Source organism: Micromys minutus (assembly GCF_963924665.1).
Source record: "Micromys minutus genome assembly, chromosome: 4".
NCBI lineage: Eukaryota > Metazoa > Chordata > Mammalia > Rodentia > Muridae > Micromys > Micromys minutus.
In genome coordinates this window covers 13464260-13479426 of record NC_137973.1, presented here as the reverse complement: position 1 = coordinate 13479426, position 15167 = coordinate 13464260, and positions in this window count along the sequence as shown.

Genomic DNA, 15167 nt, shown 5'->3' with positions numbered 1-15167 from the left:
CTTCTTTTCACAGTGAGAAAACATTTGAAAACAATTAATAGAGAGGGTTGGCTGGTCCATAGTTTAATCTTAGTTGTGGAGAATTAAGCTTTGGGAATTTTTTTAAAATTCTGATTCAGTTTGAATCAAGTGTGTATAACAAACCTACTTCAATTCACCCAAATACAGACATTCAAAACACTTGTAATTCGATACCATTGCTATGTTTTGAATATGAAATATCCCCCAATTTGTGTGCTTAATATTTGGTCTTTACTGAGGGTGTGAAATTGCGAAGGGGTAGAAAGCAGGTGGGTTACAGTTGGAGAAAAAAAGCCACAATGCTGTATATAATAACCCCTCCTTCAAACTTCTAGAGTGCTTAGTTACTTCTCCACCTTAGTTTCTTCTCCAGTTCCTATGACAAAATACATTTACAAGATCAACTTAGGGGAGAGTTTATTCTTGCTCATAGGTCAAGTGTACAGTTTATCATGATCAAGAAGTAAAGGTGGCATGAGCTTGAAGCCGGTGATCACATCCTTATGGATACATACACAGTCAGGAAGACAGGACAATGGATGCATGCTGCTGCTCAGCTCCCATTTTCATTCATACAGTTCAGCATCCCACCCAGGGAATGCTGTCATCCATAGTGGGCAGGCCTTCCTGCCTCAATTAACTCACTCAAGACAATCCTTCAAGACACGCCCAGTAGCTATCGTCTAATTAATTCTAGATTCTGTCAGGTTAACACTCCAACAATAACCATTTTATTGCCTCTGTGAGGTAAGCATCCACTGTCACAATCTCCCTCAGTCATTAACTGTGCTTTGACTCAGTCCCAAAACTATGAAGCCTGCTGACCTTGGACCCCTGAAACCTGTAAAATGATAAGTTCAAGTAAAATGTTCTTCCTTTAAAACTATTTCATTTAGATGTTTATCACTGCAACCAAAGGCTGATGAATGCAAGAATATATTAAATGTATGAATAGTCTAAAAAAACTGAAAAAAAGTCAGTACAAAGTGTCTTGGGGCCAATTCAGCACACACAAAGGGTCTGGGGCACTGAAGAGACTATACTTTACCTAGAGACAGTGTTTTCCCTAAATCAGAAACTCTGCTAGGTATATTTAATGTAGCGAGGTGGGCTCCAGTTACTAAGTTGCCTGTTTTGACATTTGACTTAAAATAACCACGTTGTATTTTAACATTGCTCCATTTTGTCTGAAATTAGAACTATGTGTGTGCACATGTTCATGTGTGTGTAAGTACATGCATGCAGAGGTTCAAACGCATGTGTGCTTGTGTGCTAGTGGATCAGTAGGCTGAAAATCAACACAAGACATTTTCCTGAACTACTCTCCGCTTTACCCTTTGAAACAGTGTCTCTGAATGAATTTGGTGTTCACTGATTCAACTCGATTAGCTAATCACACGCCTCAGGTATTGCTTCCTGCCTCTGCTTCAGCAGATGAAAGGCCTGTGCTGCAATGCTTGGATTTTATTTGGTGTTGGAAACTGAGTTCATTTCCTAATGCTTGCAAAAGAGAAGAAGGGACTTTAGAAACCTTACCTCTCTTTTATAAAGATTCATTTATTTATCTTATGTACACTATAGCTACATGCTGTACACTGTAGCAGTTTCTCAGACACACCAGAAGGCATTACAGATGGTTGTGAGCCACCATGTGGTTGCTGGGAATTGGACTTTGGACCTCTGGAAGAGTAAGTAGTCAGTGCTCATAACCACTGAGCCATCTCTCCAGCCCGACATTCTTCTTCTTCAAATGCCTTCCATCAGTATTTTAATTGGCTTACAAATATAATAAACTCCCATACCTTTCTAATCTTAAGAGTGGAAGAGAATTCACAGTTGCAGAACGTGCCCAGGGACACGAACGCTGCGGTAATTTACAGAAATTCACAAACGACTTTAGTGAGTATTGAGATGGTAGTCGGATTGCAGGAGCACATTTTAGGGAGAAACAATCATAGACTTGATATGATTGGCTGGTCCCAGGGGCAATCTAAATAGTTTTCCTGTCACTTTTCTCACTCTAGTAATGGGGATTAAAGCAACAATTGACTCATAGGACAGTCATAAAAATCAAGGGGATGACATAGGGCTGTAGACACTGACACAGTACTCTAGGTCATAGTAAAGTTATTGTCTTGATAAACAATGGCATTTGCTGAACTTTCCCCTATCGGGCACACACTGACTCCTTAAAGACACCCACTGTCTGCTTACATACTAAGAACTGCTTTTCTATAGCATACACACAGGTACCAGGAAAATATGAGTATAACCCCATAGTTACATGGTGCTTCTTCTGCTTCATTAATTTTCCTTATATCCATTTTGTTCTTGCTTACTATGTTAGGTTTCATGGCTGGAAAAAAAAAAAAAAACTTTTCATACAGCTTTGTGAGCTCAACTGCAAGGGGAAAAAGCTTATACAACAGATAATGTATTCATACGCCTATCTCAGGCATTTCTGCATGAACTGTTTCCATAGTTGGAAAAAGAGTAAATGCAGCTGTGTAGAGAAAACAAAAGTTCAGTTCTGGTTTCCTTTCTCTGAAAATAAGTCACTCTCAGTGGGTACTTTAGCAATAGCTATAATTTTACTTCTTAATACACACACACACACACACACACACACACACACACATACACAGACAATTACAATCAAAACAAGTTATCTGGAAGCTTAAGAGAGTGTGTTACCACCCCCCTCAATGGCAAGGCAAGAATTAGTGCTCTTCCTCACAACCACCATTTGAAGTTTCAAGGCCTGTCCTCCATTCACCCAGCTAACTCAGCGAGCACTGTCCTTACCCCAGGCTTCTCTGGGAACTACTATCAGGATAGCTCACTCAGCATTTGGTTTTCCTAATTCCATAGAGTTCTGCATCCCTGTCTCTTTTGCTTTCTATTACTGAATCATTATCAGTTTGTCTGAACACACAAATAAAGTAGCAATGTACAGAAATGTAAGCACTTTTCAGAGCCAGGCCGAAGGTATGAATAGATGAATACACTGGTTTTTCCATTGACAATGTTGGCTGCTTTTGGGAGCTTATTTCCTGTGCCACAGGGTAAACTTCCCGGTGGGAATTCCCTATCCATTTGACTGATAAGATCTTGTTACAGGATTTTGTTACACAGCCATGCTGAAGAGAAGAGGTAGTAAGTCCTTAAAATGTTGAATGCGCTTTTTGATGTCCTTGCTGGGGACTGAACCATACGCCTTGTTTATATTAGCCATGTTCTCTACCTCTGAGCTATAGCCCCAAAAAGGGCTAGTATGTTTTAAGAAAAAAATGCTGTCTAGGTACGGAGAGCAATTACTGTGGCACGTTCCATATGATAGATGATTTTCAGTGATGGATTATTCATGCCAGCTAGCTGGCTGGATTTATGACTCTGAGCATGAAAAGCACAGGTGTCTTAATATGCTTTGAGGCCACGGGGGCATACAAAATAAAAATGAGAAAATTTCCAAACAAGGTAAATTAGAGGACTGAATATACATGAACACAATGAGAGGAAATGAAGCTGCGCCTTTTAATCAAAGGTGACATGTTTAATCAAAAACCAAGTGGTAATTTTAAAACAAAGTGATTTAAAAATGTCCAAGGTGGCATTGTTTTCTAACAGGAAGCCAAGTGAATGCAGATGAACTGTCCTTTCAAGACACAAAAGTCTCCATGCTTTAGAGTTTCTGCTTCAGAACTATCTCCTTCTTCATCTAAATTTAGAAGCACAATTTTTAATTGCAAAGATGATTAACTAGCACACGCGCCATCTTTACCTCCTTGAACTATATAGAATTGCTCTATGGTTGCTCATATTGCTCATTCATGACTTCCACTGCTGTGAATTCCATTCCTCAGGGACATTTTTTTCCTGTCTCCTGGGTAATAAAGGCCACAGGCAAGAAACTAGCTCAGTGTAGGCCAAATGAGCATGATAGAAATGGTGGCAAACTGGCATTTTAATTTAGAAATTAGACATATTTCCCTGTGGACAGACCGTGAACCGGTAGCAATTTAGATACACAGGATACTAAATCAGTATTCCAAATTTCTCTTGGATCTACATTATTTTAACCACCATAGTAGGGCCACTGTTACCTTCTCTGCTTTACCACTAATTTGTTTTATCTTAACTATATTTACCACTAAGGCCTTCCAGAGACTGCCCCACCTGAGGATCCAGCCCATATGCAGCCACCAAACCCAGCCACTACTGCTGAAGACAAAAAGTGTTTGCTGACAGGAGCCTGATATGGATGTCTCCTGAGAGGTTCTGCCAGAGCCTTACTGATACAGATGAGGATGCTTGCAGCTAACCGTCAGACTGAACATGAGAACTGAGCTGAAGGGGTTTGCAAACCCATGAGAAGAACAACAATATCAACCAACCAGACCCCCAAGAGCTCCAAGGGACTAAATCACCAACTAATGAGTACACATGGAGGGACCCATGGCTCCAGCCTCATATGTAGCAGAGGATGACATTGTCTGGCATCAATAGGAGAAGTCTTTGGTCCTGTGAAGGCTTGTTTCCCCAGTGCAGGGAATGCCACGGCGTTGAGGTGGGAGTGGTGAGTGGGTGGGAGTGGGAGCATCTTCACAGAAGCAGCAGGACAGGAAAGAGGGATGGGAGAGAGGAGAAAAGGGTTAACATTTGATATGTAAAAACATAAAATATCCAATATAAAAGAAAACATGACTCTTTGTATGAAGTTCAACTCCTTTGTCTTGAATCCTGCCTTGTCTGACATAAACATGGCTACCTATATTTTCTAATTAGCATGTATTTATTATATCTTTCCATTCTTTTTCTTTACCCCAGTATATCTTTATTTCATTTTGTCTTTTAAAGTCTGTATAGCAGGATGGCAGAATGTAGCTCATTTGCAGGGTGCTAGCCTACTGTACACAAAACCCTGGGTTGAATATAGAAAAGATCTGGTGGCATCTACTTGAAATTCCAACACTCAGGAACCAGAGGCAGGAAACAAAGAAGTTCAAGGTCATCCTCAGTCAGACAGACCATCCAAGGATATGGGACTTTGTCTCATAAGAAGAAACAACGTTGTGTATGGCAGTAATCACAGCACTCCAGAAGATGAGACAGGAGGATTTCACATTCAAGTATAGCCCATACTAAAAAATGAAGATCCTACCTTTAAACTTAGAAATGACAACTGTGTCTGGTTGGAATGATTTGTTTGGTATGTTGACAACTGTTTGAAAGCTTTTCAATCTGCTTTGATCTTAAGAATGTGTCTCCTACAAATGTGAAAAAGCGTTTTCTGACTCCATCATTGGTAGAAAAAACAGAGTTTATTATGGAAGCTGTGGAGATGCTCAGAGTCTAAGAATGTTTGCTGCTCTTCTAGAGGCCCCAAGTTCTGTTTCTAGCACCTATGTGGGGTGTTTCACAACAGCTAGGAACGTTAGCTGCAGTGGTTCCAATACCTTCTCCTGGTCTCTGTATCACTCTCTCACTCACACACACACACACACACACACACACACACACACACAGCCAGTCTTTTTAAGAATTAATTTTTCTTACATTTTCTTCTGTTTTGAAATAATGTGACATATCTGACCAAGAAAATTTTCATATTATTGATTTTTTTCTACCAGAAAATACCCTATTTCATAACAATTGCTTATCTTATCAAATTAAGTTTCTAATCTCATTAGAAACCAGGAAGTAGCAGTTTATTTGTTTGCACCCATAACAATTATTCTTGAGACCCTAAGTTACTTTAAAGTAAAACAGCAGCAAATATTTATATCTTTTGGTCACTACTTTTATCTTGAATTTGTGACTACGTGGGCAACAAAGTATTCAATTGTCATTTCCTGTGGTGTGTACTGTCCCTTTATGCTGACCTGAAGGATTATGAATCATGAACATGCTCCGTCTAGATTCAGTGTACAGTGTGTTTTTCCTTCTATCATTAACTACTGTAGTAGAGGACATGACAAGTTATGATGGTTAAGTCCTGTCACTTTGATGAGACTGTTATCATTTTTGTGTGGAAGTTGGCAGACTCAAATTAAGTATCAGAACCATGCCATGGTTGGGACTAGTAAAAGGGAGAGAGTGAATTGAGACCAGCATCCCTTGCTCTCTGCTTCCTGATCACATATCTGATGCGACTATTTGTCTCAAGCTCCTGCAGCCATGCCTTCTCCACCATGATGGACTATACCCACAAGCCAGAAGAAACTCTCCCTTTGCTCTTGTCAGGTAGTTTGTCAAACCAGCAAGAAGAGTAACTAATGTAAGGAGCTTCTCCACTTCCTTTATCTGATCTGATGAACTTTAGCTCAGCCCCATCATCCTGAAATTACAACAAGCAAACAACCCCAATTTTAAAGTGTGGCTAGGTCTCAATCTTTCTTCAATCCTTTTGTCTGGGTTCTGAAGTGAGAAAATGCCAAATGAACAATTTCTTGATTATTGCTCTTAACTGCCTGCCGAGGTTTAATTCAACTTGTATAATTTGCCTTATGTTTGCCTTTCTATATTGCTTAAAATTCACTTTTTTGCAATACAATTTGTCTTTCATAAAATTTTAAAAGTAAATTTTGTCTTAAAAATAATAGAGAAGACTTTTTTCTGCTTGACCTCTGAGACAGAGACCAGATTTCCTGGCCAGCAGTTGTCATATTTACCATAATCCCCTTCCCGTGAATTTTTCCTAGAATTTTTTATTTGGTAGGTTTAATGCCAATACATATGGTGTGCATGCACATGCATGTATAGATGCAGAGGTTAAAGGTTAGCATCAGTTCAAGTGGACAGTGAATGTGAAAGACTAGCAATTGCTGAGGAATCTCTCAGATCTGCCACTTAAGTTCCAAGACCAACCTGTCAATTTCTCTACAAACAACACAAATGAACAATTCAACCAAAGCCCAAACAAACGCCAGCAGCTGATACTATGATACATTGAATATGAAGATTATTTTGGAGAACATGACCCTCTTAACAATTTCAGTCTTCCAGGCTTTAACTTTCTTTCATTGTTAACGGATCATTTTGGTCTCCAAGCCAAGCACGTCCTTTTTAAGATGTGTTACTGAGTATTTTTATTCTATTTCTTCTCTTAAAAATGAATGTTTTACATTTTGATTGTAGTGTGTAAAATACATTTTGGCAGGTGTTGAACACACACACACATATGCACATCTGTTGAATTAGTGTGCAGGTGGGATCCCAAAGTTGACAATACTCATTCGCTGCTTCAGTTACTGAGGCAAAGTTCTTGCTGAACATGGTCACACAGCTAGTCAATGCCATCCAGTGTGGTACCCACTTACCCTAGGGATCCACCTCACCACCACACGCCATATGAATTATCAAGAAATTTTCCATCTTTCCAGATACTTCACTACAATAAATAGGTAGCAAAATTGCGAGAGGTACTCTATTCTTGTTCATACCGGATACTATGAAACTACATTTAGTCCTTCCTCATTAATATAATTTTAGCATTAAAATTTATAAAAATTTGTTCTTTAAACAACTTGACATCTTAAGTCTCATGTGCGGAACATAGTGAATAATATACTGTAAATAAATGTACATTATACACACAGTATAAGATGAGGAAAAGCAAATATAAGTAAGGAATAAGTGGATACATGTGGCAAGAACCTTCCCCTAATGAATAAAGATTTCAGGGGACCAATCACTGGGCGAGGAGTCCGCAAGGCGTCCGGGTCGGAGGGGGGCAGGGAGAAGAGGAGAAAAGGGACTTCCAGGGTCTTGTGAAAGAATTTTTTTGGGGGACATGATGTCACAAACTAGAGGACCACAGTTAGATGGCAGATCTGCCAGTATCAGTCACTGGACAATTTAATTTAGTATGGCTTACTAATTAGAATGTTAGTCGCACACACCAATTGTGTTAAGAAGACTCTAAGATTGAGTGGTGTTTTCCTTCATGCATTGATTCAACTGAATTCCAGAGAATTCAAGGCACCCCAGCCAGTTACAGACTTTGGATGCGTGGGGCTGGCGTGGCAGCCTGCCATGAGAAGATATCAAGTCGGGTGGTGAGATTTTGGGAGCTCCAGGCCAGAGAGTCTGCTGATATGATTACAGCATGCGTGTGCCAGGTCTAGTGTGGGATGGTGCGGTTTTTAGTGTTTCACGGAACAGACACAAGCAATGGAAACGGTCTTTTTGTCTTAATGGTGAATAAGTACATAAAATTAATGTGAAGCTTCACAGCTTCCTTTGAAAATGCCAATTCTAACTGCATACAACTTCATCAAGCTTTACAGTATTTGGACCTGGCAATTTTGGTGTGTGTTTTAATTTATTTCAAAAGGTTATTTTTTTTTAAATAATAAGGTAAAATTAAAAAGTTGAAATTATCATATTAATGTGTTAAAATTACTAGTATGAAAGTATTGTAAATATTTATTATTGTTTTGTTCCTTGTTGGGACCCCTCAGTATGGACCCAAGCTATATATCTTTACTGGCTGTTGTGATTGGATTTTAGGTTACAGTAATCTTGATTAAATTCTACTTGGTTGTGGTCGGTTATTTCTACATATAATTTGCTTCTATGTCTCTGCTTTTTCAGTCTGTCTGCAAATTTTCTAGTTATAACTTAGTTTTTATTGTTTCTCTTTTTTGCTATTTGCCTATCTCATTAAAGTCATCTAATTTGCTGCCTTAAAGTCATATAGCACTTCATGCCAACCTTTATTTTTGTCATACTGTTATCAATATAATTTCTTTTAAATACCATTTTCCCCTTGGTTCTCAGAAAGAAGCGTTTTTACACTTTTTTATTCTCGTGGTTTCCTTAAACAATACATTATTTAACCTTAACTGTATTCTAAGTACAGAATGACTTCATATACTCAGGTTGGGAGTCTTAAACAAATCTTATTATTTCTATACAACACTTCATGAAGTTCTTCAAATTTCTTACAGATAAATTATGCCATTTCTAGTTTCCTGATCATTTTGCCTGGACATAGAAGGAATCGATTTTAGGGCTTTGAATTTGTATTTGAACTGAAGCACAGTTCACTTAATTACCAATCACAGTAAGTTGACACAGAATAACTAACATTGAATAGCATTAACTCTCGCAAGGTAGAGCGAAATATTATGTCAGTATAAACAAATTGATGTGTTATACATTATATATGAAGATTTAGAGAAGTTGAGTAAGACAGTCATTACCATATTACAGAAAGAATCTCTCATATCACATGGTGATAAATATGGAACAACAACAAAAAAAATAGAGACAGTTTTATCTAACTACACAGCTTATATAATAAGAAAAAAGCAGATTTGATAAGAAACCAGACCTAAAACACCTGACCCTTGTAGAACATCCTTTGTTCAACTCCAATATTAAGAAAGCATTATGCAAATGATGTGGAACAGCTGTGTCCTAATAAAACTTTATTTACAAAGGAAAATCACAAGCATGGCCATTTTCATGTGAATGTGCCTCATGTTGCCTTTTTTCTGTTAACTATGTTGACAGAAGATTATTGCATGCTATGTCCATATACACACACACACACACACACACACACACATTTAAACATTCTATAGTACTCAATCCCTTGTTACAGAATGCATAAGAATTTAGAAACTTATGTGGTCATATCTGGGAATCTTGCCTCCCAACCGCCCAGCACACACACACACACACACACACACACACACACACACACACACAGCCACTCTTATAAGAGAGCCTGATAAATAAAAGGGGTAAAGCATTGATACCAGAAGTACAAACACAACAATACAGCCAAGATTGTTTGGTAGCATCAGTGAAATATAGGCAGGTGAAAATTTCAGTAAGACCTATTGTTAATCTCCACTCTGGAATTCTTCTCAGGCTTTCCCATCTGAAAGAATAATCCATCACAACTGTTAAGACAAGATGTGTCACTGTACAGATGAGTCATCCTGCAGGTAGTGATCACTCTATAGATCACTGGCAACACTCTGTATTTTACAAATGGATAATAACATCATCTTATCTATGGTGACAAATCTTATGGTGTTCCCCTCCCCTCTTATGGTAATTGGTTATTTTATTTTATCAGGCAGCTTAGAAGACCTCCAGGTCTTCCTTAAATGAGAACTATTAAGGACTACTTATTTCTTTATTAATTTGGTGAGTCAAAGTCCTGCCATGCAGCTCAGACAGGCTTTGAACTCACAGCCTTCTAGATAAGGTTCCTGAAAACTAGGATTGTAGGTGTGCCGTCACAATGCCCTATAGACCCATATTACTGAATGCAGTCCATCCTGACAGATTCTTGAATGTTTTCCTTATTGAAGCAGATTATAATACAATCAGCAAGTCTTACAGAAGCTGTTACCGTGAAAATTGCAGGAAAGGCATCAGTTGTTGGCCAGGCGGCTCTCTGGAAAGAGATGTCATCAGCCTCTGAAGTCTCACTTAGCCCAGGAACTCGAAATTTGCTAATTACTGGGATGAAAAGTTGAAAAGTTGGTGTGGGGAGGTTTGCTAATGTACCAAGTAGAGGTGGGGGAAAGTTTTCTAAGAATCAGAGTAAACTTTCAAGTTAATGTGGTTTTAATAACCAGCCTGGTTGACATGACTTAAGTTACCCTCAGGTTAATTTCTGACCTCTGTCCCGTTGCTTCATACAACAGAAGTCCCTGCTATCCCATCTTCCTCTGAGGCTGCTGCAAAAGATTTTTTTTTTTGCCCTACGACAAAAGTTTAAGAAATTTGCCAATGTTGAGCCTCTGAGGAAAAAACAAAGTCTACTCACCTCTGGACTGCTTGTTCTTCAAGCAGACAAAGTGTGTAAAATGTAAATTATATGCTATTGTGTGGGAACATTTTGCCTAGAACCCACTGCTGAAAGCACTTCTGATTGAGACTTTTGTTTTGAAATTCTTTTAATATTGGGAGTAACACTGGGAATCCAGTTGTTGGTGTTTGGTATTTTGTTTGTTTGTTGTGGGAACAGGGTTTTACAATGCAGCTTTTGATGTTCTGAAACTTATTATGTAGACCAGGCTGGCCTTATCACAGAGTCCGCTTGCCCCTGCCTCCTGACTGTTGAGATTAAAGGCATGGCCACTGAGCCTGACAAAATATTTGATTCACACGCCTATTAATTGATTTTAATTAATTAACAGATGGGTATGTGGTGGTGGTGGCCGGGGGCTGGGGGGGGTGTACAGGAGTAGACAGGGCCTGCACGCCAGTGTGTGGAGGTCACTGGACAGATACATAACCTCGGATTATTTAAGCCAGGAATTCTTCCTCTTCTTCCTTGCATTGTACTGCGGGAGGGCTAGCCTGTGAACTCTTGGTGGGTATTCCTCTGCCTCCACCCCCAATCTTATAGGAGGAGCCCTGAGGCTGCAGCTCCGTAAAGCTTTCAGCAGGATGTGGGTGCTGGGGATATAAAATCCAGTCCTCAAACTTGTAAGTCCTTTACCTACTAAACCATCTCCCTAGCCCAAATGTGGTTTTCTTTTTGTTAATTTAAATGCACTTTACTTTTAAATAATACACCCATCATGTCCTTTGCCCTGAACAACCCATTTACTTGAATAAGGGATGGTCTAAGTAACAAACCTCAAAGTGATGAGACCCCCATCCGTCTTGGGTCTTACTGTATCGCTGATGACAATTAGCAGCCACATAGATATCAAGGGTCCAATTGGTGAAGCTGTTAATATTTCTGTATTCATTTATTTATTTATTTTTAATTTTTTGGTTCTTTTGAGATACGGTTTCTCTGTGTAGCCCTGGCTGTCTTGGAATTCACTTTTTGGACCAGACTGGCCTTGAACTCAGATTTCTGCCTGTCTGCTTCCCGAGTCCGATGGCTGGGATCAGAGGCATATAGCCACAATTGCTTGGCAATATTTCTCCATTTCTCCATCATCTAATCTGCATTTATCTTTTGTGGAACAAGAGAAATGATTTGTGGAACATGTTCTCTGGTGGTACAGGCCTATTTTCCTAGCACTGGGGAGAGAAGAAAAAAGAGGAGGAAGAGAAGCAGGAGCAGGAGGAGGAAGAGGAGAAGGAAGAAGAGGAGGAGGACCTGTTCAAGGTCATCTCTGGCTATGTAGCAAGTGAACAGAGCAGCTTGAGCTAGTGAGACCTGACTCAGAAAATTATGCTGCACCTCCATGCACCCCATCCTTCATCCTTTTCCTAACATTGGTGCCAAAACCCAGGAGATCATCTTTTAACAACACTGGGTGTGTACCGTGTACATACTTGAGGACCACGAAAGTGCATACAGATTAGACAGTAGCTTTCAGGAGTCCCAGAGGCCCAACCTAGTTCATGAATGTTGGCAGGAGAACCATTTCAGCGGCTCTGCTTCTTTATGGGAACACAGAAACTTGAAACACAGGAAATTAAACCAAATGTCTTTTCTGACAGATTTCATTTATGCACTTTTTGTATAAAACATCACTTTTCTTAAGTTTCCTAAGTTATCTGAAACAAAATGATATAACACAGTTATATAGCTGCAAGAATATTTCATAATACTTTAATACTTTGGTGTGGTAGAACAGGGCAGAGGGCTTATCATGTATGACTTAAACTGCTTTACACATGAAATAATTTAAAACATGGAAGCAGTGAAAGATTCTATGTAGGTAAATAGAGGCTTCTTAACCAGAAGGTTGAATATCTGACATCTACATTGTTTGTTTCAAAGATTTCCAAATGCCTGCTGTGTTAGGAGGACAATAATTACATGCTTCAATACCTAATGTAAATCAAGTAAGTGGGAAATATAATAATTCACAATAGCATATGCCTCATATAATATTTCATAATAGCATCCTACTAAGAGATGAAAAAAAGAAAATAAAACCAATTACTTCTTCAATCCAAACAGTGTTAAAAATACCTACAGACTAACAAAGTTTAAGTTATCAAAGGACAGCTGTGTAAATGCAGCACTTGGAGACAGAGGCAGGAGGATTATTACCTTTAAGGTAATATTTGGACACACACTGAGTAGTAGGCCAGCCTTGCGTATATGAAATGCTATCGTAAAATAAAGAACAAAACCAATAAAATACAAACACATCAATCATTTCTTATGCTTCTAACTAAGGTCAAGTAGAGAAAAATACGGAGTTTTCCAGTGATCTCTTCTCATTCCCTGACAGAAAAACAACAGTAGGAACAAGGTGCTGGGAGAGAAATGGGTGACACCTGAGCGGTGCTCACAGAACTCTGAGCCTGGCAACTCTGGGTTGAGATACGCCTGAGAAAAATAATAAATGCACTTTTAAAAATGAGCTTATTAAGACAGAGTCAATTCTGTGTCTGCCTTACCACATTGGTTACAAGCCAAGAGAGGGACGTTAAGGACATTCTCCCTAGTGAAACGAGAAGATGGTTCAAATGGTAGCTGAGTTAACGTACCATGCAAGCCTCCACAGCCAAAAAGTACAAGCCACATAGATCTAAGCAAGTTCTCAAAGCTTGTTCCTTCTTCATGACAACTCCAAGGAAACAACACGTGTGTTACACGGGTTAAGTCAGTCTTACTATGGCCTTCTTGATGTGACCATTTTGGTAAAATAGAACAAATGTTCTAAATTCCATTAAATTCTAGTCATGAGGAAGCCTCAATATATGTATATAATTTTCAGTAAGTATTTCTATAGGTAAGACTGGAGGACCCGAGGGACTTTTGCCAGCCTTACACACACTGCCTCAGGTTAAGGCTAGGTCAAGTTCCATTCTACACCCAAAGTTCTCAGGAGGAGCAGGAACATTCTTGAAAAAATGCAGACTGTAATGACTGACAGTCACCACACCCTCTGGTCCCAGATAGAGTTCGAATGTGTTTCATATGCTTGCTAGCCAATAGATTCAAAGGTCAATATGCTTAGCCAATAAGTTTAAACTGTAACCTTGCTGATGTAAACTGTACCCATTAAAATATAAAAAACTGCTTGTTATAGCCGTGTGGGGTCCCTTGTAGTCACTTGCCACTAAGTGCTGTTTGAGGGTCTACCCCCACATGCCTGAAAATAAACCTCTGCATTTCCTTCAAATTCTGTACTCCTGTCTCACTTGGGGGGGTGGGGGAGGGTGTCCTTCCAGTACTTAAGACTAACTTCAAGTCTTACAAGATTAAAACAACAACAACAAACCACTTACAGACATATGCATTTGGGGGAAGGATTAGCAACAGACATCTATAAAACAGCAGAATCTAGTGGCAAAGAGTGGAATGTCTTCAAATGGCATACCATGGATGACTTCTGAACTGAAGCATATACTGTGTTAGGCTGAAATTAATGAAAATATGTCCTCTCTTCATTAAGGAATTAAAAGATCAACAATGATTATTCTGAACACAGTATAAACAAATGGGTGGGCTGAATCTAATGTTAAATCAGACATCTAAGAAGAGTGAATTTTCAGGAAAAGCAATATACAGCAAACCAGCAGCCAACATCAAACTAAATGATGAGAAACTTGAAGCAATCCACTAAAATCAGGGACTAGGCAAGGCTGCCCATTCTCCCCCTATTTATTCAATATAGTACTGGAAGTCCTAGCCAGAGTAATTAGATAGCAAAAGGGAGTCAAAGGGATACAAATTGGAAAGGAAGAAGTCAAAATATCATCACTATTTGCAGATTATATGATAGTACACTTAAATGACCCCAAAAATTCCACCAGAAAACTTTTACAACTGATAAACAACTTCAGAAAAATGGCTGGATATAAAATAAATTAAAACAAGTCAGTAACCTTCCTTTACTCAAAAGATAAACATGCTGAGAAAGAAATTAGAGAATTGACACCCTTCACAATAGTCACAAAGAATATAAAATATCTTGGTGTGACCCTTACCAAGCAAGTGAAGGATGTGTATGAAAAGAACTTCAAATCTCTGAAGAAGGAAATTGAAGACCTCAGAAGATGGAAAGCTCTCCCATGCTCATGGATTGTAAGGATCAACATAGTAAACATGGCCATCTTGCCAAAAGCAATCTACAGATTCAGTGCAATCCCCATCAAAAATCCAGCTCAATTCTTCATAGAGTTAAAAAGAGCAATTTGCAAATTTGGAATAACAAAAACCCAGGAAAGAAAAACTATCCTCAACAATAAAAGAA